Source organism: Stegostoma tigrinum, chromosome 15 (genome assembly GCF_030684315.1).
Source record: "Stegostoma tigrinum isolate sSteTig4 chromosome 15, sSteTig4.hap1, whole genome shotgun sequence".
NCBI classification, from domain to species: domain Eukaryota; kingdom Metazoa; phylum Chordata; class Chondrichthyes; order Orectolobiformes; family Stegostomatidae; genus Stegostoma; species Stegostoma tigrinum.
Window position 1 is genome coordinate 5347371 of NC_081368.1, and position 26619 is coordinate 5373989.

Consider the following 26619-nt stretch of genomic DNA (forward strand, 5'->3'; position numbering starts at 1 on the left):
ATAAAACTTAGCATTACAAATGCACATCTAAATACTTCTTAAGTATGATGAGGTTTCTGCCTGTACCAGTCTTACTGTTAGTGAGTTCTAGATTCCTACTACTCATATCTTCTCTAAACGTCCTGCCCCTTACCTTAAATCTAAAGTCCCTGTACATTGAACCCTCTGTTAAGGGGGAACGTCTACTCTATCTATGCTCCTAATGGTTTTATACATCTCAGCCATGCCCCTCTCAATCTCCACTGCTCTAAGGAAAACAATCCCTGTCAGTCCAATCTCTATTTGTAACTGAAACTCTCCAGTCTGTGTTGCACTTGTAAATTATTTCCACAGTTTCCCTACTGTTTCTTTGTTTTTCATTTTGCAAAGTGGAGACCAGAATTGCAAACAGCACTTCAAGTATATTCTCACCCAAGGTTTTATGCAAACTTAATGCCGGCTTCCTGCTTCTGAATTGATGTTGAAATGAACCCTAATTCTAGACCTTGAACCAACCAAGAGAAAGCTGATGAAGGAAACAATGGGACTGCTGCTTGTTGAAATGTGTTTAAGAAATACATTCATTCAGTCAAGGCCAACACGCTCTTCAGCAAGAAGCAGAACAATAGAGAAATGCACACTATTGGCAGAAAAATAAGCAGGACATAGTTCAGCATTGTTTTTCAATGCAATTAAAAAATTAATTCAGATGGTCATTACTAACCTCTCTCTGCCTCAGTATGAAAAGCTGAGTTTTACAGGAACTTATCTGGGTCCATTTATGATCTGGATCATATTTTGCTTGACCTCAGTGCTGTCTTATATTAATTTAATTAAGTGTGCCCACCCGGCAAATCATGGATCCATTGCAGCTATTATGCACAAGGTAAGCTATTGCTTGAGATAAAAATACTGTGACTAAGCCAGTGTGACCTCCAACCTCTACTGCTCGGATGGACAAAAGAAGGGCCATTGTCATTGGTTTCTCTGCACTAGCAAAATTGAACATTTCTTGTACACGTAGAGTTATTGTTGAGTGTTCTAATACGACTGGGGGAGCCTGATCATAGACCCACATCATTTTCCACAGTGTTTTTGCATATACCCCAGATGGACAGAGAGTCATTATGATAGTTTGCTGACATCATGAGATGTGATGTTCAAGTAAAAAACACTTGGCCTCAGTTTCAGTGCAATGGAAGGAGTGTGGTGTGTAGTCAGTCGGCCATACATTGTTACATTCATCAGTTATAGCTTTAACATCAGTAAATCTGGATCCAGACTATGGATGGTATTTTTCCAGGCCAGGAACATTGTTGACAATGACAACGCATTCGGGAAATTTTGGCAAGAATGAGAAAATCAAGTTCCTGTCACTGTGAAAAATAATTTCAATTTTCTCCTTAAGGTTTCAACAGTGATTTCCACATCTCTCTCATGAGCTGTGACCACCTTATTTCTGTGCAATTGCATCTTATTATTTGCTAATGCCACCACATTGTAGCTTCCCATTCTGTCCTCCTATTGGGAAACGAGGTGATGCTAATTTCTAACATGAAACTCATAGCGGTTACCTGGGCTTGATGTTGTTTCTTCCATCATCCAATGACTCAGCCATCAACCATGTTTCCCTGCATCCTCCACAGACACTCCTCCTCCATCCTTTGTCCTGCCAATTAGGCACTGCCAAGCCACCAGCATCTCCACTGACATCATCTCGATTACTTTCTAACCAAATTATGCACCACGTTAGCCCTTCAGGGCTTCACTTTGGAGCTCAGGTATGTTTATATTTTTCATGATTCTGCAAAGATTGCTGTACACATATGGGCCCACACACATCCCACTGAGTTACAGTCATACAGAACAGAAGCAGGCCTTTCAGTCCAACATGTCAGTGCTGACCAGGTTTCCTCAGCTGAACTAACCCCAATTGTCTGCAATTGGCCCCTGTTCCTCTAAACCCTTCCTACTCAAACGTCTTTTAAATGTTGTAATTGTAGCCACCCCTACCACTACCTTTGGCAATTTGTTCCCTATGTGCACCTAACCTCTCTGTGAAAAAGTTGCCCCTCATGTCCTTTCTAAAAGTTTCCCCTCCAGCTTTTGACTCTCCTAGCCTGGGGAAGAGATGTTGGCTATTCACTTTATCTATGCCTCTCATGATTTTATAAACATTTATAAGGTCACTCCTCAGTTTCCTAAACTCCAGTGAAAAAAATTCCAGCCTATCCAACCTCTCCTTATAACTCAAACCCTTCAGTCTTGATAATGTCCTTGTAAATCTCTTCTGCACCCTTACCAGTTTAATAACATCCTTCCTAGCACAGGGCGATGGAACTCACATAGTACTCCATATGTGGCCTCACCAGCATCTTGTACAATCCCAACACAACATGCTAACTCTTAGATTTGATGCTCTGACCAATGACGCCAAGTGTATCAAGCACCCTTCTCATCACCCTGCCTATCTGTGTCTCCACTTTTAAGGAACTGTGTACTTGGGCACAAAGGTCTCTCTGATCAACAACGCTTCCCAGCGCCCTGCCATTAATTGTGTAAGTCCTGCTCTGGCTTGTCTTTATGAAAATACAATACCTCATATTAATCTCTGTCTGCCATTCCTTGGCCTGTTGGTCCAGCTGATCAAGATCCCATTGTGCTCTGAGAAAACCTTCTTCACTACCTACTACACCACCAATTTCAGGATCATCTGCAAAGTTATTAACCATGCCTCCTACATTCTCAACCAAACCATGTATATAAATGACACACAACAGTGGATCCAGCACCCATCCTTGCAGCATACTGCTGGTCACAGACTTCCAATCTGATCAACCCTCTACCACCACCCTCTGTCTTCTCCCATCAAGCCAATTTTGTATCCAATTGGTTATCTCACCATGTCCTATCTGATCTATCCTTTCTAACCAGTCTACCATGCAGGACCTTGTCAAAAGCCTTACTGTAGTCTATGCAAATAATACTTCGCACCCTGTCCTCTGTCTTCATCTATCTTCTTTGCCATGTCTTCAAAAAACACAATCAAGTTTGTGAGACATGATTTCCCACGCAGAAAGCCACACTCACTATTCCTAATCAGTCCCAGCCTTCTAAAAAGCATGTAAATCCTGGATCTCAGAATCCCCTCCAAAAAATTACCCATCACTGATGTCAGGTTCATCAGTCTATAGTTCCCTGACATTTCCTTGCCAGCCTTTCTTAGCCGCAGTGTTAGCACCGCACCTGTTGCTGTAAGTGATACAAAAATCTCTGCTAGGGCCCCTGTAATTTCTTACCTAGCTTCCCACAATGTCCTGGGATACAATTGATCAGGTCCTGGAGAATTATCTACCTTTATGCATTTAAAAATGCCCAGCACCTCCTACTCTGTGATGTGGACTGTTTTCAAGACATTACCATTTATTTCCCAAAGTTCCTTAGCCTCCACGTCTTTCTCCACATTAAATACTGATGCAAAATATTTATTTAGTATCTCTCCCATCTCCTGTTGTTTCACACATAGATGGCCTCGTTGATCTTTGAGGTACCCCATATCTCCATAGATACTCTTTTGCCCTTAATGTACTTGTAGAGTCTGTTTGGGTTCTCCTTAAGCCTATTTGCCAAAGCTATCTCATGTCCCCTTTTTGCCCTCCTGATTTTCCTCTTGTGGGCACACCTACTGCCCTTATACTCTTCGAGGGATTCACTCGGTCCCAGCTGTCGATACCTGACATATGCTTCCTTTTTCTTAACAAGAGCCTCAAGATCTCTAGACATCCAATGTGCCTGCTCCTACCAGCCTTGGCCTTCACTCTAACAGGAACGTATAGTAACTGAGCTCTCATTGTCCACTTATGAAAACTTCCCACTATCCAGTCATCCCTTTAACCATGAACAGACTATGTGTGGAAAGTGGTGAGTGCCTGGAATGCATTGCCAGTGGAAGTGATAGAGGCGGGCGCGATAGCGTCATTTAAGATGTAACTGGACAGATACATGAATGGGCAGGGAGCAGATCCTTGGAAAATTGGTGACAGGTTTAGGTAGAGGATCTGGATCGGCGCAGGCTTGGAGGGCCAAAGGTCCTGTTCCTGTGCTGTAGGTTTCTTTGTTCTTTGTTTTGTGCAGACAGCGATACAACACAGGGAGAAGCTGTTTGGTTTGTTGTGCTGGTGTCTCCTAATGGGAAGAGCTATCCACTTAGACGCCTTCCCCTTTTTTATCCCAAACCCCTGCATATTTTTCCCTCCTAAAGCGCATTTGGATAAACCCACATGTGCATTGTGACTTACCATAGTCAGGTGGCCTCTGAGGTCACGGCATTTCAAATGGAAGCATGAAAGCAGAAACCATTAAAGCCATTGCGTGGAACAAGGTAATAATCTATGTTCTCATCGAATCACACAATTACTGGGGGAAAGGCAGTGGCCTAGTGGTATTAATCGCTGGTCTGCTAATCTCGACATCCAGATAATGTTCTGGGGGCCTGGGTTCAAATCCTATCACAGCAGACAGTGGAATTTGAATTCAATAAATATCTGAGATTAAGAATCTAATGATGACCATGAATGCACGGTCAATCATCAGGAAAAACCCATCTGCTTCACAAATGCCCTTTAGGGAAGGAAACTGCTGTCCTTACTTGGTTTGGCCTACATGTGACTCCAAACCTACAGCAATGTGGTTAACTCTTAACTGCCCTCTGGGCGATTAGGGATGGGCCATAAATGCTGCCCAGCAAGTGACACCCTCATCCTGTGACTGAATAAAGGAAAGAAACCTACAATTATTATGGCACAGGAGGAGGCCATTCAGCCCATTGTGCCTGCCAATTAGTGCTAAGCTCCAATGTTTTTGTATATCCCTGTGCACCACTCCTAGCCAAATAATACCCTCTTGAATGCCCCCATTGAACCTGCTTCCGACACATTTCCAGGCAGTGCATTTTATAGATCTGCCGGGTGAAAACATTTTTACTCACATCGCTCTTGCTTTTTTCGCATTTTGCTTTAAATCTGTGCCCTCTTATTCTTTTGCCTTTTCCAATTAGGACAGCTACTGCTTCAGCATCGCACCCCGCTGTGTTATATTGCTTTTCAATTGTATTCCCACCAAAGTAAATCACCTGACTGTTCTCTACATTGATCAGAGATAATGGGAACTGCAGATGCTGGAGAATCCGAGATAACAAGGTGTGGAGATGGATGAACACAGCAGGCCAGGTAGCATTTCAGGAGCACAAGAGCTGATGTTTCGGGCCTAGACCCTTCATCAGAAAAGGGGAAGGGGGAGAGGATTCTGAAATAAGGGGGAGAGGGGAGGCAGACCGAAGATAGAGAGCACCGCTTTGCAGAACACCTCCGCTCGGTTCGCAATAAACAACTGCACCTCCCAGGCGCGAACCATTTCAACTCCCCCTCCCATTCCTTAGACAATATACCCATCCTGGGCCTCCTGCAGTGCCACAATGATGCCACTCGAAGGTTGCAGGAACAGCAACTCATATTCCACTTGGGAACCCTGCAGCCCAGTGGTGTCAATGTGGACTTCACAAGCTTCAAAATCTCCCCTTCCCCCCACTGCATCCCAAAAGCAGCCCAGCTCATTCCTCCCTAACCTGTTCTTCCTCTCACCTATCCCTTCCTCCCACCTCAAGCCACACCTCCATTTCCTACCTACTAACCTCATCCCTCCTCCTTGACCTGTCAGTCCTCCCTGGACTGACCTATCCCCTCCTGTCCACCTATGTTCTCCTATATCCATCTTCGGTCCGCCTCTACCTCTGTCCCTATTTATTCCAGTTCCCTCTCCCCATCCCCCTCTCTGATGAAGGGTCTAGGCCCGAAACGTCAGCTTTCGAGCTCCTGAGATGCTGCTTGGCCTGTTGTGTTCATCCAGCCTCACACTTTGTTCTCTACATTGAGCCTCATTTGTTACCTCTCCACTCACTCCACCAACTTGTCAATGTCTTTTTGAAACTATCCTTCTCACAATTTGCAATTTTTCCAAATTTAGTGTCATCTGCATAACTTGTAATTTCTGCAACATTCTTAATTATAAAGAATCTTCCACAATAGTCAACTTTCAAGAATTGGAAGGTTTTGCTCCCATACCTCTCTTTATAAAATTAGAAAGTGTGGCCTGAGGTTTGCAGCAATAACGAAAGGGGAATTATCAGCGATTGCTGTCATTACTCTTCTGAAAGTTACAGCAACTTCATCAGCTTATGAAACAGAGAACTGCAGATGCTGGAGATCTGAGCAAACAAGAACATGTTGGAGAATCTCCATGGATCTGGCATTACCTGTGGATGTTGTGTGAGGATGAATACCTCAGTGCTTCAGAGTGCTTCAGTGCAGTGGGATCTGGTTACCGTCATGCATACATTACCAAAAACTAGATACAGCAACTAAGAAATAAGGCAAATGGAATTTTGATATTTATTGCTCAAGAAATCTAATAGTTTGAGTTTGATTTATTGTTGTCATGTACTAAGATACAGTGAAAAGTTCTGCTTTGCGTGCTATACAGGCAAATCATACGAAACAAAGTGCATCAGAGTAGCAGAGCAGAGAATACTGTATTAAAGCTGTAGAGAAAGTCCATTCAAAAGTCTGAAAGCAGCATGGAAGAAGCGGTTCTTGAATCTATTCGTACTTCGATTCAAACTTTTATATCTTCTGCCTGACGGCAGCTGGTGGAAGAGAATATAACCGGGGTGGGATGTTGGTTGCTTTCCTGAGGCAACGGGAAGTACAGATGGAGTCAATCGATCTGAGGCTGGTTTGTGTGATGGACTGGGTAGTGTTCATAACTCTCTGTAGTTTCTTTCATTCTTGGGAAAAGCAGTGTTGGGTGCACCAGGACAGATTGTTGGTGATCATCAGAGTCAGGAACTCGGCGCTTTTGACTATCTCCACCTCAGCACCATTGATACAGGCAGGGGCGAGCCCTGCGCTCTGCTTCCTGAAGTCAATGAGCAAGCAGCTTCTTGATTTTGCTGACATTGATGAAGAGATTGTCATCTTTACACCAGGCTGCTAAACACTCACTCTCTTTCCTGTATTCTACCTCATCGCTGTTTGTGATCTGACCGATCACGATGGGGTCATTGGTGAACTTGTAAATGGAGCTGGGGCAGAATTTGACCACACAGTCACGAGTGAATGAGGAATATCGTCGAAAGCTGAGTATCCAGTCTTGCAGGGCACTGGGTGTTGTGGAATGTGGTGGAGGAGGTGTTACCTGTTCTTCCTGATTGCTGTCTATGGGTCAGGAGGATCCAGTTACAGTGGGGGAAGCCAAGACCTAGCTCTCAGAGTTTAGCGGTGAAGTTTATTTGGAATTATGGAGGTGGTGGCAGAACTATAGTCAATAAGTAGGAGCTGGATGTAATTGTCTTTATTATCCATATGTTCCAGGGATGAGTGTAGGGCCAGGGAAATAACATCTGCCATGGACCAGTAATGTAGGGAGCCAAATTGCAAAGAATCAAGGTAACCTGGAAGACTGGAGGTGATAAGAGACATGATTAATCTCTCAAAGAACTTCTTAACTATGGAGGCCAGAGCCACCAGGCAGTAGCCATTGAGGCATGTTGCATGATTTTCCTTTGACACTGGGATACTGGTGGTTTTCTTAAACTTAGAACATAGAACATTGAACATTACAGCGCAGTACAGGCCCTTCGGCCCTCGATGTTGTGCTGACCTGTCATACCGATCTGAAGCCCATCTAACCTACACTATTCCATGTACATCCATATGCTTATCCAATGATGGCTTAAATATACTTAAAGTTGGCGAATCTACTACCGTTGCAGGCAAAGCGTTCCATTCTCTTACTACTCTCTGAGTAAAGAAACTACCTCTGACATCTGTCCTAGATCTTTCACCCCTCAATTTAAAGCTATGACCCCTCGTGCTCGCCATCACCGCCCTAGGAAAAAGGCTCTCCCTACCCACCCTATCTAACCCTCTGATTATTTTATATGTTTCAATTAAGTCACCTCTCAACCTTCTTCTCTCTAATGAAAACAGCCTCAAGTCCCTCAACCTTTCCTCATAAGACCTTCCCTCCATACCAGGCAACATCCTAGTAAATCTCCTCTGCACCCTTTCCAAAGCAGGTAGGGACTTCAGATTGTAATAAGGAGAGGTTAAAGATGTCTGCGAATACTCCCACAAGCTGGTCCACCCAGGGCCTTAGCGCTCAGCCCGAAACATAATCTGCAAGTGATCATCAGAGCTAAGAGATCCCATAACCAATAGATCAGATCTAAGCTCTGTAGTCCTGCCACATCCACTTGTGAGTGGTGGTGGGTGATTAAACAATGCACGTGGATATTAGTTAATAAAATGTGAAGCTGGATGAACACAGCAGGCCAAGCAGCATCTCAGGAGCACAAAAGCTGACATTTCGGGCCTAGGCCCTTCATCAGAGAGGGGGATGGGGTGTGGGTTCTGGAATAATAGGGAGAGAGGGAGAGGCGGACCGAAGATGGAGAGAAAAGAAGATAGGTGGGGAGGCGATAGGCCAGTCCAGGGAAGACGGACAGGTCAAGGAGGCGGGATGAGGTTAGTAGGTAGGAAACGGAGGTGTGGCTTGGGCTGGGAGGAAGGGATGGGTGAGAGGAAGAACAGGTTAGGGAGGCAGAGACAGGCTGGACTGGTTTTGGGATGCAGTGGGTGGGGGGGAAGAGCTGGGCTGGTTGGGTGTGGCAGTGGGGGGAGGGGACGAACTGGGCTGGTTTTGGGATGTGGTGGGGGAAGGGGAGATTTTGAAGCTGGTGAAGTCCACAATGATACCATTGGGCTGCAGGGTTCCCAAGCGGAATAGGAGTTGCTGTTCCTGCAACCTTCGGGTGGCATCATTGTGGCACTTCAGGAGGCCCATGATGGACATGTCATCTAAAGAATGGGAGGAGGAGTGGAAATGGTTTGTGACTGGGAGGTGTAGTTGTTTATTGTGAACCAAGCGGAGGTGTTTGGCAAAGCGGTCCCCAAGCCTCCGCTTGGTTTCCTCAATGTAGAGGAAGCCACACCGGGTACAGTGGATGCAGTATACCACATTGGCAGATGTGCAGGTGAACCTCTGCTTAATGTGGAATGTCATCTTGGGGCCTGGGATAGGGGTGAGGAAGGAGGTGTGGGGGCAAGTGTAGCATTTCCTGCGGTTGCAGGGGAAGGTGCCGGGTGTGGTGGGGTTGGAGGGCAGCGTGGAGCGAACAAGGGAGTCATGGAGAGAGTGGTCTCTCCGGAAAGCAGGCAGGGGTGGGGATGGAAAAATGTCTTGGGTGGTGGGGTCGGATTGTAGCCCGCACATCCCAGATGTGCAAGTTCTTCAAGGACCGCAACTTTCCCCCCACAGTGGTCGAGAACGCCCTTGACCGCGTCTCCCGCATTTCCTGCAACACATCCCTCACACCCCGCCCCCGCCACAACCGCCCAAAGAGGATCCCCCTTGTTCTCACACACCACCCCACCAACTTCCGGATACAACGCATCATCCTCCGACACTTCCGCCATCTACAATCCGACCCCACCACCCAAGACATTTTTCCATCCCCACCCCTGTCTGCTTTCCGGAGAGACCACTCTCTCTGTGACTCCCTTGTTCGCTCCACACTGCCCTCCAACCCCACCACACCCGGCACCTTCCCCTGCAACCGCAGGAAATGCTACACTTACCCCCACACCTCCTCCCTCACCCCTATCCCAGGCCCCAAGATGACTTTCCACATTAAGCAGAGGTTCACCTGCACATCTGCCAATCTGGTATACTGCATCCACTGTACCCGGTGTGGCTTCCTCTACATTGAGGAAACCAAGCAGAGGCTTGGGGACTGCTTTGCAGAACACCTCCGCTCGGTTCGCAATAAACAACTACTCCTCCCAGTCGCAAACCATTTCCACTCCCCCTCCCATTCTTTAGATGACATGTCCATCATGGGCCTCCTGCAGTGCCACAATGATGCCACCCGAAGGTTTCAGGAACAGCAACTCATATTCCGCTTGGGAACCCTGCAGCCCAATGGTATCAATGTGGACTTCACCAGCTTCAAAATCTCCTCTTCCCCCACCGCATCCCAAAACCAGCCCAGTTCGTCCCCTCTCTCCACTGCACCACACAACCAGCCCAGCTCTTCCCCTCCACCCACTGCATCCCAAAACCAGTCCAACCTGTCTCTGCCTCCCTAACCTGTTCTTCCTCTCACCCATCCCTTCCTCCCACCCGAAGCCGCACCTCCATCTCCTACCTACTAACCTCATCCCATCTCCTTGACCTGTCCGTCTTCCCTGGACTGACCTATCCCCTCCCTACCTCCCCACCTATACTCTCCTCTCCACCTATCTTCTTTTCTCTCCATCTTCGGTCCGCCTCCCCCTCTCTCCCTATTTATTCCAGAGCCCTCAACCCATCCCCCTCTCTGATGAAGGGTCTAGGCCTGAAACGTCAGCTTTTGTGCTCTTGAGATGCTGCTGGGCCTGCTGTGTTCATCCAGCCTCACATTTTATTATCTTGGATTCTCCAGCATCTGCAGTTCCCATTATCACGTGGATATTAGTGATGTTCAGAAAGGCTACATGTTGTCTAAATGGAAAGAAACCTCAGAGTGCTTCAGAGCAGAGGGACCTGACTGGGCCATAATTTATTGCCCATCCTTAATTGCCCTGGAGAAGATAGTAGGACCTTAGACCCAGTCAAGAAAAGTAATTGTGCCACTCCCCACCCAGTGGATTCCAAATCATGGTTGGAAGCTGTTAATTAATCTGCCTCCACCCTATCAGACAGAAGGTTTCAGGCCACACTAAATCACTGAAGGAAAGATTTCACCTCAACTCCTATTAGGTTCTATCACAATGAGGTCATATCTGTGTGTCCAGATTAAATCTGTCTAACAGATCCTCCCATCAAGTAAGTAAAAGAATTCCTTCTTAGCAATAAAAAAGCCCATCATTCTGAATGCCCGTCTGTTGAATCTGTCTTTCACTGTCTCTGCTTAACGGAGATCAATCCCAGTTTCTTCTGCCTCTCCAAACAATCAATATCCTTTTTTCTTGGCAAGAATTGGAAGTCAGAATATAAAAGCAGGTCCATTTTGATAACATTTTTGTCACATATACATCTAATTATGATGTAAGTGTAAAAACATCAAGTATCAACAAAGTTCTTTTTATTTTGTCAATCAGTTGAGATCTGAAAGCCGATCTCCATCTGCCATTGTGTGTGGACACAAAATATCCCAATTACTGTTCAAATGAGTAGAAGAGCTTTCCCCAAAGTCCAAGCCATGTCTGTCCCTCATCCAACATCACTGAAGCACCTAATCCAGCCACATATCAATTATGATTTTTAGGATCTAGCTGTGTGCAAATTAGTTACTTTGATTTTTTACATTTCTGTAAAGATTGTATTTTTTTATTTTTCTATGCTTTTGAATGTGGACTGAACTGGGTGAAGAACTGAGATAACAAGGTGTAGAGCTGGATGAAAACAGCAGGCCAAGAAGCATCTTAGGAGCAGGGAGACTGATGTTTCAGCCCTAGACCCTTCATTAGACCTGAAGCATCAGCCTTCCTGCTCCTCTGATGCTGCTTGGCCTGCTGTGTTCATCCAGCGCCACACCTTGTTATCTCAGATTCTCCAGCATCTGCAGTTCCTATTATCTCTGGGTGAAGAACTGATTTATTTTCAAAAAGCAAGGATTGTCCAAAGGATTACTGCATTTCTTAAAAGCAAGTTCCTTGATATTCGTTATGAGTGTTCTATACATTGCTGCTCGTTCAAGCAATAGGGGAGGTTACAATGTGTTTGCCAGAGCCAGGGTTGTATGTGAAGGGAGATTCCTGACGGTAACAAGAAGCCGATTGGTGTCTGGAATGGTGAACTGTAGTTGATATCAAAGATTTCCCTGCCAGCAACATTGTGATTGGTTTCTGAGTGTCTATGAGAGTAAATGTTTGGACAGAAGCCATTGCACCGTTAGAAAGTAAGGAGCTTCCCTTCCTCTGAAGAAAGCTAGTTTATTTCACCTCATCAGTTTATGAAAGCTGTGCTATTTAGTCGATAAGGCAGATCCATTATAAATTGTCAATTAGTCACTCTTTGTCTCCTACAAGTGAGTGTAAGTACCTGGAGAAGGAAGCTTGGGAAGCAGCAAATTCTGACAAGCCAATAGGATCATCTCAGTAAATCCTACAAACAGGAATCGTTGGGCTGCCCTCCCAGTTTTTCTCTATCCATAACACCCATGTTTTTGTATTTGTTTGTGAGTTTTATAGGTAGTTACAGTTTTAACTAGTCGAGTTTTTTGTAAATGGTTTGTCATTTTTTACCTATAGCTAGATTTTTTCACTTGTTGTAAATAGTAACTTTTGCTTAATACAGAAACATGGTCAGTGCTTTCTGTTAACCTACATCTAAAAGACAAATAAATTGGGGAATTGTGCGTACTTTTATGAAATCTTTAACTTTGTGATGTCTTTGGGAATATATTTGTTCTAATCTCCAGCGCACTACCTCAGAAGTTTACGTTACAAGACTGTAAAAGTAGTTTATTGGCTAAGAAATCCCATTGGGTTATCCACTGGTCACTGTAGATTTTGTACCAACACAGGTCCTTTCATTCTATTGAATTGCACCTCCTACTTCTCCACTTGGGATGTCCCCAAAAGCACAGCACATACTAACAAAACCCAACCTTACCTCAGTGCCACCTCTTCCAATCTATAATATCATAAGAATTAGGAATCGGAGCAGGTCCTTTGCCCCCTTAAATCTGCTCTGTCATTCAATAGAATCATGGCTGATTCAGCAAAACTCACATCCATTGTCCTGGCTTTTCCCCATAATCTTTGATTTCCCGACTGATCAAGAATGCCTCCAATACATTACCAGACACCTTGTTTAACTTCGAGACCTGGATGAGCAGAACTTTATCTAACTAACTAATTAACTCAATATCTTCCTTCTGAGGATACCGTTTCGGACTGAGATAAGGAGAAATGCCTTCACCCAGAGGGTGGTGAGCCTGTGAACCTACAGAAAGCAGTTGAAGCCAAAATGTTGTATGATTTCAGGAAGGAGTTGGGGATAGCGTTTGGTGCTAAAGGGTTCAAACCATATGGGGGTAAAGCAGGGATAGAGTTTAGAGCTGGACGATCAATCATGATTGCACTGAAATGCAGAGCAGGCTTGAAGGGCTGAATGGTCTACCCTATATTCTATGTTTCCATGTTTTCAGATCCATAATCCTCTGAGATCTCTGGATTTTGCTACTTGTGGCTCCTTGAGCTTGCCTGATTTTAAATCCTTTGTTGATGATTGTGCCTTCAGCTGCCTGAGACCCAAGCTCTAGAATTCCCTCTCTGCCTCACAATCCTTTCTAAGAACAACCTGCCTATTTGACACACTTTCTGGCCATCTCTTTCCCAATATCTCCTCATATGGCTTGATTTTGCTTTATAATCAATCATGGGAAGTGTCTTGGGATGTTTTACAATGTTAATGCTGCTTCAAAAATATGTATTTTCTGCTGTTTGAGATACATGGGGAGGATAAATCGTAACATGGGTTAGGGGAGGTAAATTAGCTCAATGACAGTCAGAATCCAAAACTATTATGGACATTTTTTATTTTTAACTCCATAAGACCGTAAAATGTAGAACAAGAGTAGGTGAGTTGACCAATCAAGTCTGCTCGTCCATTAGATTCTGAAGTGTATTTTTAAGAAAGAACAGTGTAAAAGTAAAAAGGACGACAAATATAAACTCTGTGTAGCCCGACAAAGTTCTGAGAGACACCCACGGAATGTCAAATCCGTAAAGTGTCAGGGAATCCTCTGAGAGATTGACAGATGTAACAGGTAGAGGCGTCTTCACCCTCTCAACTGAAAACCACCTATTGCTGATAAATGTTATGTTTTGCCCTTCTAAAAATACACAAAAAATGGAGGTAAGGCTAATTGTAACTCTGCTCTAGGTGTGTTTGTAGACGATGGTGTGCTGGTAAACTGAGGTCCATGTATATTAGAGATAATGGGAACTGCAGATGCTGGAGAATTCCAAGATATATTAGCCCGGGTTTGAGCAATAATGTGTTGTGAAAGTCTCAGTTGAGAAGCACCCACCGGTCAGCTCTGGATTGCGGGTAAAATTAATCTCTCATTTCAAGATCTGAAAACCAATGAGTTGGAAGCCTGTTAGAAGGAAACAGAATTGAAGGACTCTGCCACTCTGAGTGCTTCCAGCCAACCACTCACAAAAAGCAACAGGGCAAAAGGATTGCAACAAATCTGCAAAAGCTATTATTCTTGAAAGTGTCTGTTCAACTGTTACATCCACTATCTACTCTTCCATGAATGGAACTGAAGGACTGGTCTGTATATCTTAAAACTTTAACAACTCACTTCTTATTCCTTGTCAGCATGTGTGTGTATCGTTTTCTTACTACTTTTCAAGTTTAGTAAATAATTAACTTACTCTTTTGTTAACTTAAAAGAACCTGGGCAAATTGGCTCTGTTGGGAGCATGAAGTTGTTTGACTGAGGAAAAGCTACCCATAGGAGAAGGGGCATTTTCTACATTAATTTTGTCATGTCAAAAGGAAGGGAGCATGAATAAAGAAAGGGAGCAACTTTATCTACACCACAAGCCCCCTCTTCCCCGAACCCTGTAGGATAAATATTTGGGATATACACTTGAAGCTGTATTAACTTGTGGTGCCTCACTTTGGGGTCTGGCCACAACATAAATGAGTCCGAGAAATTAAAATCTGCTGACCCAAACTACAATAGCCCCTGAAAACCCTATCCCCTTAAGGGCATGTGAAGCCAACTGTGTCTCAGCAGCAGAAAAATATATTTTTGATGGCATGATGCAGCACAGCTAACATCTGAAAATAGTGTCGTACCTGACTTAATCACAGCCGATCTCTCCGTGAATAAGTGGCACCAACTTGGGGTCAAACAACACTGTTTCTTGCAGCTTCAGGTTTGGGTTTTTAACACAGACTGAATCTGAGCACTGTATCCCTGTGATCATGTACATTTTCCTGTTACACTGCAGGAGGGAGAGCCACCACCAGACTATACAAGCATCAGGCACGCACCTGATAATTGAGCATCACAAATCGAAGATCAGAAGGGCAGCTCCTCTGTTCCTTTGCTGATTGACTTGCTGGCCGGTTTGGATCTGGGCCATGAAGGCTGCAAAAGGCCCTTTGATGCCAGCTCTGTGCTGAGTTAGCTCAGCTCTGCTGGGGGAACTATTCCAATGCTCCCCTAGCCAGCCTCCCACCTTGCACTTACTGCAAACATGAGCCCATCCAAACCTGACAGAGAGTCTCCCAAACCATGCTGAGTGTCAGCTGTCGATCCTCACACCCAAATCTCACCCCGCCACCACACACACACACTCACACACAGACACACACACACGTACGTACACACACACACACACACACACACACACACACACACACACACACACACACACACACACACACACACACACCCTTATTGCAACACTGACCCCATGTTAAAATTCTCTTTGAGTTTGCCTCCCTCCATGGCTTCAAACAACTCTAACTGTCTCACTATTTTCAGCTTGTCTGTCCCTATGATGGATCTAATTTACCCTCTTGAGCTTCCTTTGATTTTTATCATTTCTCCATTGGCTGTTGGATCCCTCAGCCCTGCCATTCCTTCTCTGAGTTCACATTCCCATCTTTACCAAGTCCTCACAAGAGGGCATCTAAGCTGTGCAATATCAACGAAGGTCACCCATCCAGATATCTCTTTAGGTACAGGGCTTCAAATTAATTTTCTTTGAAAACACTCCTGCAACACTGCTGGGAAATGTTCCGGCATTAAAAGTGCACACACGTACTGAAAAAGGGTCACTGATCTGAAATGTTAACTCTGATTTCTCTTCACACATGCTGCCAGACCTGCTGAGCTTTTCCAGCAATTTCAGTTTTTGTTTCTGTATTAAATGTGCTTTGAAAATGCCAGTTGTTGTTGATGGAGTTCTCGTTCCAGCGCAAGCCTAGTAATAGTGGGACAAACTGAAAGAGTAATGGGGTGGTGATGTACTCAAGCTCTGAGTCAGAGGAACTGCCGAGCATGGGGGCTGGATTGGGAGTGGGGCAGCTTTGGAGCCTTGGTATGTGCAGGCCCAAAGTAGGCAACAAGACCAAGGAGTCTATTTGAGCACCAAAGATAAGCAATTTACAATGGGAGCAGCGAGGGGTTAGGAGGTCACTTCAGGCAGCAAGACCAGGAGTGATAAGTAGAAAAGTCCTGAAGGTGTCTGGGTACACCACCTGTGACTCAATGGCTTTTGCACTTCCTTCTGACTGTCAGCAGAAAGTTTTGAACTTAAGATCGTACGACCTACAAGCAGAAGTTGACCATTCAGCCCATCAGGATCATGGTGGACTTGATAATCCTCAGCTCCACTTTGCCGCCTTTCCATGGATTTATGTCCTGCTTGAACACAAACATTTGTGCCGACACGTCTGTATCGAGCAATGAAGAAGGGCCACTGGACATGAAATCTTAACTCTGCTTTCCCTCTGCGGATGCTGTCAGACCTGTTGAGTTTCTCTAGCATTTTTTTGTTTTTATTTGACACCGAGAGACCACTGCCTTGCTATTATCTTTTAGACTAGGCATCAGATCAATGTCTTATCTGACTTTCAGTATGTTAAAGATGTCATGAGACTGAGGAAAATCAGAGGATTCACCTAATGTGAAACATTAACTCTGCTTTTCCCTTCACAGATGCTGCCAGACCTGCTGAGTTTTATCAGCAACTTTGTCATTATATCCGGGAATTCTTTTTGGTACTATACTGCTATTACCTCACAAAAAAATGGTTTATCTGGTTACTTTTAACTTACTGTAGGAAGTTTCTTGTGCAAGTTGGCAGTTGAGTTCCCTACATGACATCAGTCACAGAGTGTGCAAATGACCCTGTTAGGGTGAAGGGCAAGGCTGGTAGACACAGGGAATGCTAGATGACACATGAAATTGAGGTCTGGTTAAGAAAGCATATATTAAGTATGGGCAGCAGGGATTGAGTGAATCCCTGGAGGAGTGTATGGGCATTTGGAATATACTTAAGAGGGAAATCAGGAGGGCAGAACGAGGACTTGAGATAGCTTTGGCAACTGGGATTAAGGAGAATCCAAAGGGTTACTACAAATACATTTTAAAAAGTAACTGGGGAGAGAATCGGGCCCCTTAAAGATCAGCAAAGCTGCCTATGTATGCAATCACAGGAGATAGGGGAGATACCAAGCAATGACCAGTACTCAATCAGTTCTAACCTACCTTGGAGCATCCCCAGTTTGTGGGCGGTGCTATAAAAATCCAGCTATTTCTTTCTCTCTGGATGAACGGAAACTTCCAGGAGATCGTCAGGCAAAAGACTGGATTTTAATCGACTGTAATTCCACAATCCCCCCGGGCCAAACAATCTATTAACTTTCATCACATCCAGCTCCATTAGATGCACTGTATCGTTGGATACTTGGCTAACGTTTCCCAGAACTGGCAGTGGTTGATGGAACCAGTTTGAGACAATGCCTGTGGAAGCATGGACTAAAAAAAATGGCATTGGTAATATATTGCAATAGGTGTATCTAAATGTAAAAGGGTCAGATTCTGCGATTTCGGGAATTAACACAAAAACCATCAGCCCATGTCAGTTAGGCTCTGTATGCCTGGTGTTTCCACCTCTCTCCCTTTTATAATTTTTTACGTATTTAGCTTGTTTCTGTTATTTTGGAGACTGGTTTTGGACTGTTTACTTTTAACTCAAACCAGTCGGACATAATTATTAATTAAACATGAAACAAAGTGGAAACTAGTCTAGTGTGGGGCGAGGAGGTGGGGGTGGTTTTGCGGGGAAAATCTTTGTGCAAGGTCTAAAGTTCTGGAATAATATTTAGTCAGATGTTGCAATGCAGGTTTGTCCCGGACATGAAAGTCTGAGTACCTAATGATTAAACAAAATCTAACGGGTTATTAATGAAGAGTTAAAAATCTCGAGAAGCTGGAGGCTTGTGGAAGGGATCAGTGATTGTGAGCTCATGTCAGGCACAATCATCGATGTCTCAAAATGTTTAGACTCACCATCTATTGTGGGTCTGTGAAACAAGATGGATGAATGGGTGGTGATTCTTTAAATTAAATTAAACCTAACCTTGTTTCCCCGTGCCCTTCACAGATGTTTGCTTAAATGCGTTCAATAAGCTGAATGATGGGGGGTGACCCCCTCCAATAACGACCTCCACTAGTCCAGATGAAATTGGAAGGCTTTTTTTTGAAAAGGATCAGGCACAGAATTTATAACATATGCATTTATTCCTTTGGAGGCTTAGCATCTTGATCCAATTACGCATGTTCAAAACTCACAGCACAGAGAAGAAAATCTTGGGACTTAACTATAAAGCTGCAGTGGATTAGATTCGAGCTTTACCTAATGAACTCTCTCTGTAGCACTGAGACCTCACGAAAGCGGAATCAATTCAACGTGAGTGCCATCATAACACAAGCAGCATCACCTTTCCAGCCTTCGCTCAGTGAAATGTCAGAGCCCTTGTTCGGTAGCTTCCTCAGCTAGGTTCCTTCTGTGGTAAACCACTGGTGGATACAGCAAAGGAGGGAGCCTGCATTTATATAGCACCGACGTTCAATTTTCAAGGGGGCACAAGAAAAGAGAGACCCAGGGGTTTGCATTCCTAGGCATTTGAGACATTGGCTTCCATGATCTAAGTCATAGAGAATGAAAGCAAGCGGTGTATTCTGAAATGTTGCAAGTCTCTGGTTTGACCTCGGCTGGATTGTTATTTTCTGCTGGAGCACGGTTGAGGTTTGCTCAGTTGATACTGGGGATGGAAAGACTGTTCTATGTGGAGAGATTTGTCTGATTTGGCTGGACCTCTATTCATAAGAGTTTAGAAGAATGGGAGGTGATCTAATTGAATTAGATAGCTGAGATGCAGGGAGAAATTTGGACATTGTAGAACTGGAGCTGCATCCTTTGGATTTGCAGCAGGCCACTTAGAACTGAACACGCCTTCACTCAGAGGGTAGTGAATCATGGAAATGTCTACCACAGAAGGTCGTGGAAGTCCCTGAATATATTCAAGAGAGAGATAGATAAATATTTAGATATTGAAGCCACAAAGAAGTATGGGGTGAAAGCTAGAGTATGACATTGAGATAGAGGATCTGCCATCATCATATTGAATCCTTTGAGCCAGAGAGTTTCAGTTACAATGAGAGGGGTTGTTTTCCTCAGAGCAGAGGAGATTGCGAGGGGGACATGACTGAGATGTATCAAATTATGAGTGGTATAGATAAGGTAGACAAAAAGGAGCATTTCCTCTTGATTGAAGGATAATGATCAGGGGCATACATTGAAGGGAAGGAGCATAAGGTTTTGAAAGGATGTGATGAAAAACTTTTTCACCCAGAGGGTGGTGGGAATCTGCAACTGACTGACGGTAAGGGTGGCCAAAGCAGAAACCCCCTTCACATTGATGATGTATTTAGATGCACCAAGGCATGCAAGGCTATAGGGAAAATGCTCGAGAATAGGATGAGAATAATTAGGTGGTTTTGACTAGTGCAAACCTGATGGGCCAAAGGGCCTGCCTCTGCTTTAAATCTATGACTCTAAAACAATGGAGGAGGCTCAAACAGCTGAATGGCCTACTCCTGCTTCTATCTTTGATGTTTACTAAGTATATGACTCGACTCCACACTTTAAGAGAGGATGTTAAGGCTTTAGAAAGATTGCAGAGGGAATTTATTAGAATGACAAAGTGGGTTGTGTGGCTTAAGTTACACAAAGCAACTCAAGGAACTGGGATTGTTCTCCTGAGAACTGGAAAGGTTAAGATGCAGCTAGTAGAAAATTGTGAAGTGTTCAGTTAGAAATAAAGCTAAGCTGTTTCCAATTGCAGATGGATGGATGACCAGAGGCCATGGATTCAAGGCGATGAGCAAACAAATTAGTGGAGACACAGGGAATTCCTTTTTTTGATCCAAATGGAATACAGTTCCTGAGAGAGTGAAGGATATGGGCTCTGTAGTGGTTGTCAAGATTGAATTGGATAAATACTTGAAGCAATTTGGGCATCATAAATATAGGATGAGGCCATTCAGCCCATTAAGAATGCCTCACCATTCGATATGACTACAGCTGATCTACACTTCGATGACTTTTATCCACCTCATCCCCTAGACACCACTGTTGATTAGAAATCTAACAATCTCTAGGTTCTACATTATTAAAGACTGAGATTCCACAGGTCTCTCTGGAAGAGAATTCCAAAAGTTCACACTTCCCTGATCTCAGGCATTCCCTTATTTTCAAATTGTTCCCCTGGCTTTAGATACCCCAACCAGACACATCAATCCTGTCAATCCCTTTCAGTGTGTTATACACAAATGCAAAAAGATGGATATAACTGGAGAAAGGAGATTTAGAGGATTGATGGACCAATTTATTGGAGTTGTCTGGATAAAAGGGAGTGTGTTAATGCGCTGACTTGGATTTTTCAAAAGGCATTCTGAATGGTGTTGGATAAATTAATAACCAACAAAATGTTCCAGGGAGATGATGAAAAAGCAGGATGGGGATGTGGGATGAATCAGATTGAGCTTTGATTTCTTGACACAGACTGAATGGACTGAATGATCTCATTCTGTACTGCAGTTCTTCATATCATGCCCTCAGGAGAGGTCAAGCCATTAGGTTTTGCCAATGAAGAAAAAAACAAAAGAACTGTGGATGCTGTAAATCAGGAGCAAAAACAAAGTTGCTGGCAAAGCTCAGAGATAGTAGTAACTGCTGATGCTGGAGTCTGAGATAACACGGTGTAAAGCTAGAGGAACACAGCCGGCCAAGCAGCATCAGAGGAGCAGGAAAGCTGATGTTTCAGGTCTGGGCTCTTCTTCAGAAACATTAGCTTTCCTGCTCCTTTAATGCTGCCTGGCCTGCTGTGTTCATCCAGCTGTACACCTTGCTGGAAAAGCTCAGCAGGTCTGGTAGCATCTATGAAGGAGGAAACAGAGTTAACATTTCGGGATAACAAATTGTGAAGCTGGATGAACACAGAAGGCCAAGTAGTATCTCAGGAGAACAAAAGCTGACGTTTCAGGCCTAGACCCTTCATCAGACCTCTCTGATGAAGGGTCTAGGCCCGAAACATCAGCTTTTGAGCTCCTGAGATGCTGCTTGGCCTGCTGTGTTCATCCAGCTTCACACTTGGTTATCTTGGATTCTCCAGCATCTGCAGTTCCCATTATCTCTTAACATTTTGGGCCCTGTTCTGAACCAGTTCTGATGAAGGGCCACCGGGCCCGAAATGTGAACTCTGTTTTTACCTTTACAGATGCTGGCAAGACCTACTGAGCTTTTCTGGCAACTATGTTTATGTTGTAATTCCATTGAACGGCTGGTTAATGTGGCACTTTAGGAAATAGGGTGTGGTGTGGTAGTCAGTGTGCTGCCTCATAGCACCAGGGGCATGGGGTTTGATTCCAGCCTCAGGCAGCTGTCTGTGTGGAGTTTGTATGTTCTCCTTGTGCCTGTGTGGGTTTGCTCCAGTTTCTTCCCACAGTCCAAAGATGTGCAAGTTAGGTGGATTTGGCCATGGGAAATGCAGGGTTACCGCAACGGGATAGGTCTATGTGGGATGCTGTTTGGAGAGTTGATGTGGGGTGAATGGCCAGCATCCACACTGTAATAATTTGATGATTTCAAAGCTGTATCACACAAAATCACCCCTTTTTTCATTTATCTCCTTCTGTCTTACACTCTGTCCTTTTCCCACACCTCCTGACTCCTCCACTATTTCTCTACCTACTTGCTTATATTTTGTTTTATCTCTAATCTACTTCAGTTCTGCTTAAAATATAAAAATCAGAAACATTAACTCTGTTCCTCTCTGCACTGATACATTGTACCTGAGAAGCCTTTCCAGCACTGTCTGTTTTTATTCGCTTCACCTGTTAAAGGATCAGCTCTCCGAAAGCGTGCTATTTCGAATAAACCTGCTGGACTATAGCCTGGTGTTGCATGACTTCTGACCTTGTCCTCCCCAGTCCAACACCCTCTTTCTTTTTTAATTATTCAATCCTGGCACGTGAGCATTGCTGGTTGTGTGAGGCATTTATTGCCCACTCCTAGTTGTCCTTGAGAAGGTGAGGGTGAACTGTCTTTTTGAACTGCTGCAGTCCATGTGCTGTAGGTCGATTCACAATGTTCTCAGGGAGAGGGTTTCAGGATTTAGGCCCAACAACAGTGAAGTCATGGTGATGTATTTCTAAGTCAGGATGGTGAGTGGCTTGGAGGGGGACTTGTAGATGGTGGTGTTCACATGTATCTGCTGCTGTTGTGCTTCTAGATGGTAGCAGCCATGGGCTTGGAAGGGAAGGAGTGTTGGTGAATTTCAGAGGAGCCTCTTGTCAGTGGATAAAGTTCGGGTTAGGGTTGCTGCTATTGAGTGTTGATAGTGGAGGGAGTGTATGTTTGTGGATGTCCTGTCAATCAAGTGGGCTGCTTTGTTTTGGATAGTGTTAAGTTCCTTGAGTGTTGTTGGAGATAGTATGTGATGCAGTATTCTGTCACACTCCTGTGCTCTGGAGATGGTGGACACGCCTTGGGAAATCAGGAGGTGAGTTACTCACCAGTGTTCCTTGCTTCTGACTTGCTCTTGTAGCCATTGCATTTATATGGCTAGCACAGTTCAACTTTTGCTTATTAATAACCACCAGGATGTTGATGAGGTGAGAGTCTGCGATGACAATGTTATTGGATGTCAAGGGATAATAGTTATATTTTCTCTTGTTGGAGTTGTTTCTTGCCTAGCATTTGAGTGGTGTGAATGTTACCATGTACATTTCTTGCTGCGGTTAAACATAGGAATAGCGCTGAAAATTTGCATTAACCAGTGAACATACTAAATTCCGACTACCATAAGTGGAGGTCTTTGACAAAACAGCAGAAGATGATTGAGCCGCGGACACTATCCTGAGGAACTCCTGCAGAGATGTCCTGGAACTGAGATGATTGACCTCCAACAAACACAGCCACCTTCATGTGCTAGGCATGATTCCAATCAGTGCAAAGTTATTCCTAATTTCCATTAATGACAGGTTTGATAAGGCTCCTTGATGCCACATTCATCTGTCATGATAAGATGACTAGTAACTCACTTTTCACATCAGAAAGACACCAGTCTTGAACAAACATGTGAAGAGAGAGATATTCAACAGGCACTCCAAAGATGTATATGAGAAGCTACCACGTACAGATGTAGATTAAGGGGTGTTATAGAACGTAAAGGATTGACAAGGGGTAGTAGGAACTGCAGATGCTGGAGAATCTGAGATAACAAGGTATAGATGAATGCAGCAGGCCAAGCAGCATCATAGGAGCAGGAAGGTTGACTTCTTCAGGGCCTAGGACCGAAACGTCAGCTTTCCGGCTCCTCTGATGCTGCTTATCCTGCTGTGTTCATCCAGCTCTACACCTTGTTATCTCTAAAGGGTTGACAAGCCTGAGTAAATGATAAGGAGAATGCTGCCTCAGGGACTTTGCATGTGCAAACATCCAAAGTTTGATGTACACCAGGCTATTATGTCAACGTACTGACTTAAAACAGAAGATGAAACAGGTCATAGACATTAATATTCTGTTAGCTAACAATGAATCACTGAATCATTGAGGAGACCATTCGCTCCATCATGCCTGTTAAGGGTCTTTTAAAAAAATCTGTACAACGATTCCACTCTCCCACGCTTGCCCCGTAAATCACCTCATCAAAGAATTGTTATGACTCAGAAAGATACCATATAGTGCATTGTTTAGCAGAGGCTCTCTGGTAGAGCATTATGGCTGAGTGACAATCTCTTGCATTTTACCATAGCCCTGCACATTATGTCCCTTTAAACAATGGAGAGACTGTGACCTAGTGACATTATCACTCAACTATTAGCCCAGAGACCCAGGGTATGTTCTGTAGACCCAGGTACAAATCCCACCATGAATTCAATTAAAAAAAAATACAGTCAATATGATGACTGTGAATCCATTGTCAATTGTTGGAGAAAAAACACATTTGGTTCACTAGTGCTCTTCAGAAACGGAAACTGTCATCCTTACTTGTTCTGGACTATGTGAGCTCCAGACCCGCAGCAACATGGCTGACTCTTAACTGCCCTCTGTGATGGGCAATAAGTGCTGGCTTAGCTGGCAACATCCTCATACAATGAACAAATAAAGCTTCCAAACTCCTTTTGAATGCCTCAATTGAATCATCCTTCACCCCAATGCCCTAACTACTTCCTGTGTGTGCAAGTTTTTTTTCTCATATTGCATTGGCTTCTTTTGCAAATCCATTTAAACCTCTTCCCTCCAGCTCTTGGACAACAAGGTGTAGAGCTGGATGAACACAGCAGGCCAAGCAGCATCGGAGGAGCAGGAAGGCTGATGTTTCGGTTCGAGGCCCTTCTTCAGAAAAACGCCCCTCCAGTTCTTGATCTGTTTCTGAGCAGGAAGAGTTCTTGCTACCTGCTCTGTCTGTCTGGCTACCTCATGAATATCACTGTCAAATCTCCTCTGAGCCAACTCCTTTATCAGGAAAAATCTTCTCCAATGTATCTTTATGACTGAAATTTCTCATCCCTGGAATAAAAAACCTGTTTCCAGTATTCCATTGACAATTCAATTCAATTCAAGGGAAGCATTGAATGTCAGAGGATGCTGTTGTATTTCAGAGTGCAGAAACTGTAGTGCGTCATTAAATGTAAAGCATTTGGGATGTTCTGTGAGTCAACAAAGGTGCGAGAGAAAGGAAAATATGTCATTATTTTTTGGCATTCCACAATGGTAAAATTCATAATTGAATTCAGTGAAAAAATCTGACAGGAGAATCAACGAAACAGCTGCACAAACAGGCTGGGTAGACTGGGACTATGTTCTCTGGAGCATCAGAGGCTGAGGGGTGATCTTACAGAGGGTTGTAAAATCCTGAGGGGCATGGATAGGGTGAATTGCCAAGGCCTTTTCCGAAGAGTAGGGGAGTCTAAAGCTAGAGGGTATAGGTTTAACGTGATTGGGGAATGATTTAAAAGGTACCTAATGGGCAACTTTTGCACACAGAAGGTGGTGTGTGTATGGATTGAGCTGCCAGAGGAAGTGGTGGAAGCTGGTACAGTTACAACATTTAAAATGCATCTGGATGGATATAGGAAGAGTTGGGATGGATGAGTAGGAAGAGTTTGGGTCAAATGCTGGTAAATGGGATTCGCTTAATTTAGGATATCTGGTTGGCATAGACGTTGGACTAAAGGGTCTGTTTCTGTGCTGAACAACTCTCTGACTCTATAAACTCAACAGGCATGGAAAAGCTAATGTAAAATGACATTATTATACTGGTATTATTACTAGATTATTAACCCAGAAATCTAGCTGATATTTTGGGAACCTCAGTTCAAGTCCTGCCGCAGCAGGTGATGGAATTTGAATTCAGTTTTTAAAAAAAGTCTGGAATTAAGAATTCATTGAAGATCATGAAACCATTGTTGATTTTTGGAAAACTCCTTCTGGCTCGCTAACGTCCTTCTCCCGACCTCCCTAAACCTGTCCTTCCTCCCATCTATCCCCTCCTCGCTAACGTCCTTCTAAGAAGGAAATCTGCCATACATTTCCCGCAACTCATCCCTCAACCCCCGTCCCCGCAATAACAACCAAAAAAAGAATCCCCCTCAACCTCACATACCACCCCACCAACCTCTGGATACAACGCATCATCCTCCAACACTTCCGCAATCTACAATCCGTCCCCACCACCAAAGACATTTTTCCCTCCCCACCCTTATCTGCTTTCTGGAGGGACCACTCTCTCCGTGACTCCCTTGTTCGCTCCACACTCCCCTGCAGCCCCACCACACCCGACACATTTCCCTGCAACCACAGGAAGTGCTATACTTGCCCCCACACCTCCTCCTTCACCCCCATCCCAGGTCCGAAGAAGACTTTCCATATTAAGCAGATGTTCACCTGCACATCTGCCAATGTGGTATGCTGTATCCATTGTACCCAGTGTGGCTTCCTCTACATTGGGGAAACCAAGTGGAGGCTTGGGGACCGCTTTGCAGAACACCTCTGCTCGGTTCGCAATAAACAACTTCACCTCCCAGTCATGAACCATTCCAATCACCCTCCCATTCCTTAGACGACATGTCCATCCTGGGCCTCCTGCAGTGTCACAATGATGCCACCCGAAGGTTGCAGGAACAGCAACTCATATTCTGCTTGGGAACCCTGCAGCCCAATGGTATCAATGTGGACTTCACAAGCTTCAAAATTTCCCCTCCCCCCACCACATCCCAAAACCAGCCAAGCTCATCCCGACCTACCTAACCTGTCCTTCCTCCCATCTATCCTCTCCTCCCACCTCAAACCGCACCCCCATTTCCTACCTACTCACCTCATCCTGCCCCCTTGACCTGTCCATGCTCTCTGGACTGACCTATCTCCTCCCTACGCTCACCTTTACTGGATCCATCCCCGACTCTTTGACTTGTCTGTCTCCTCTCCACCTATC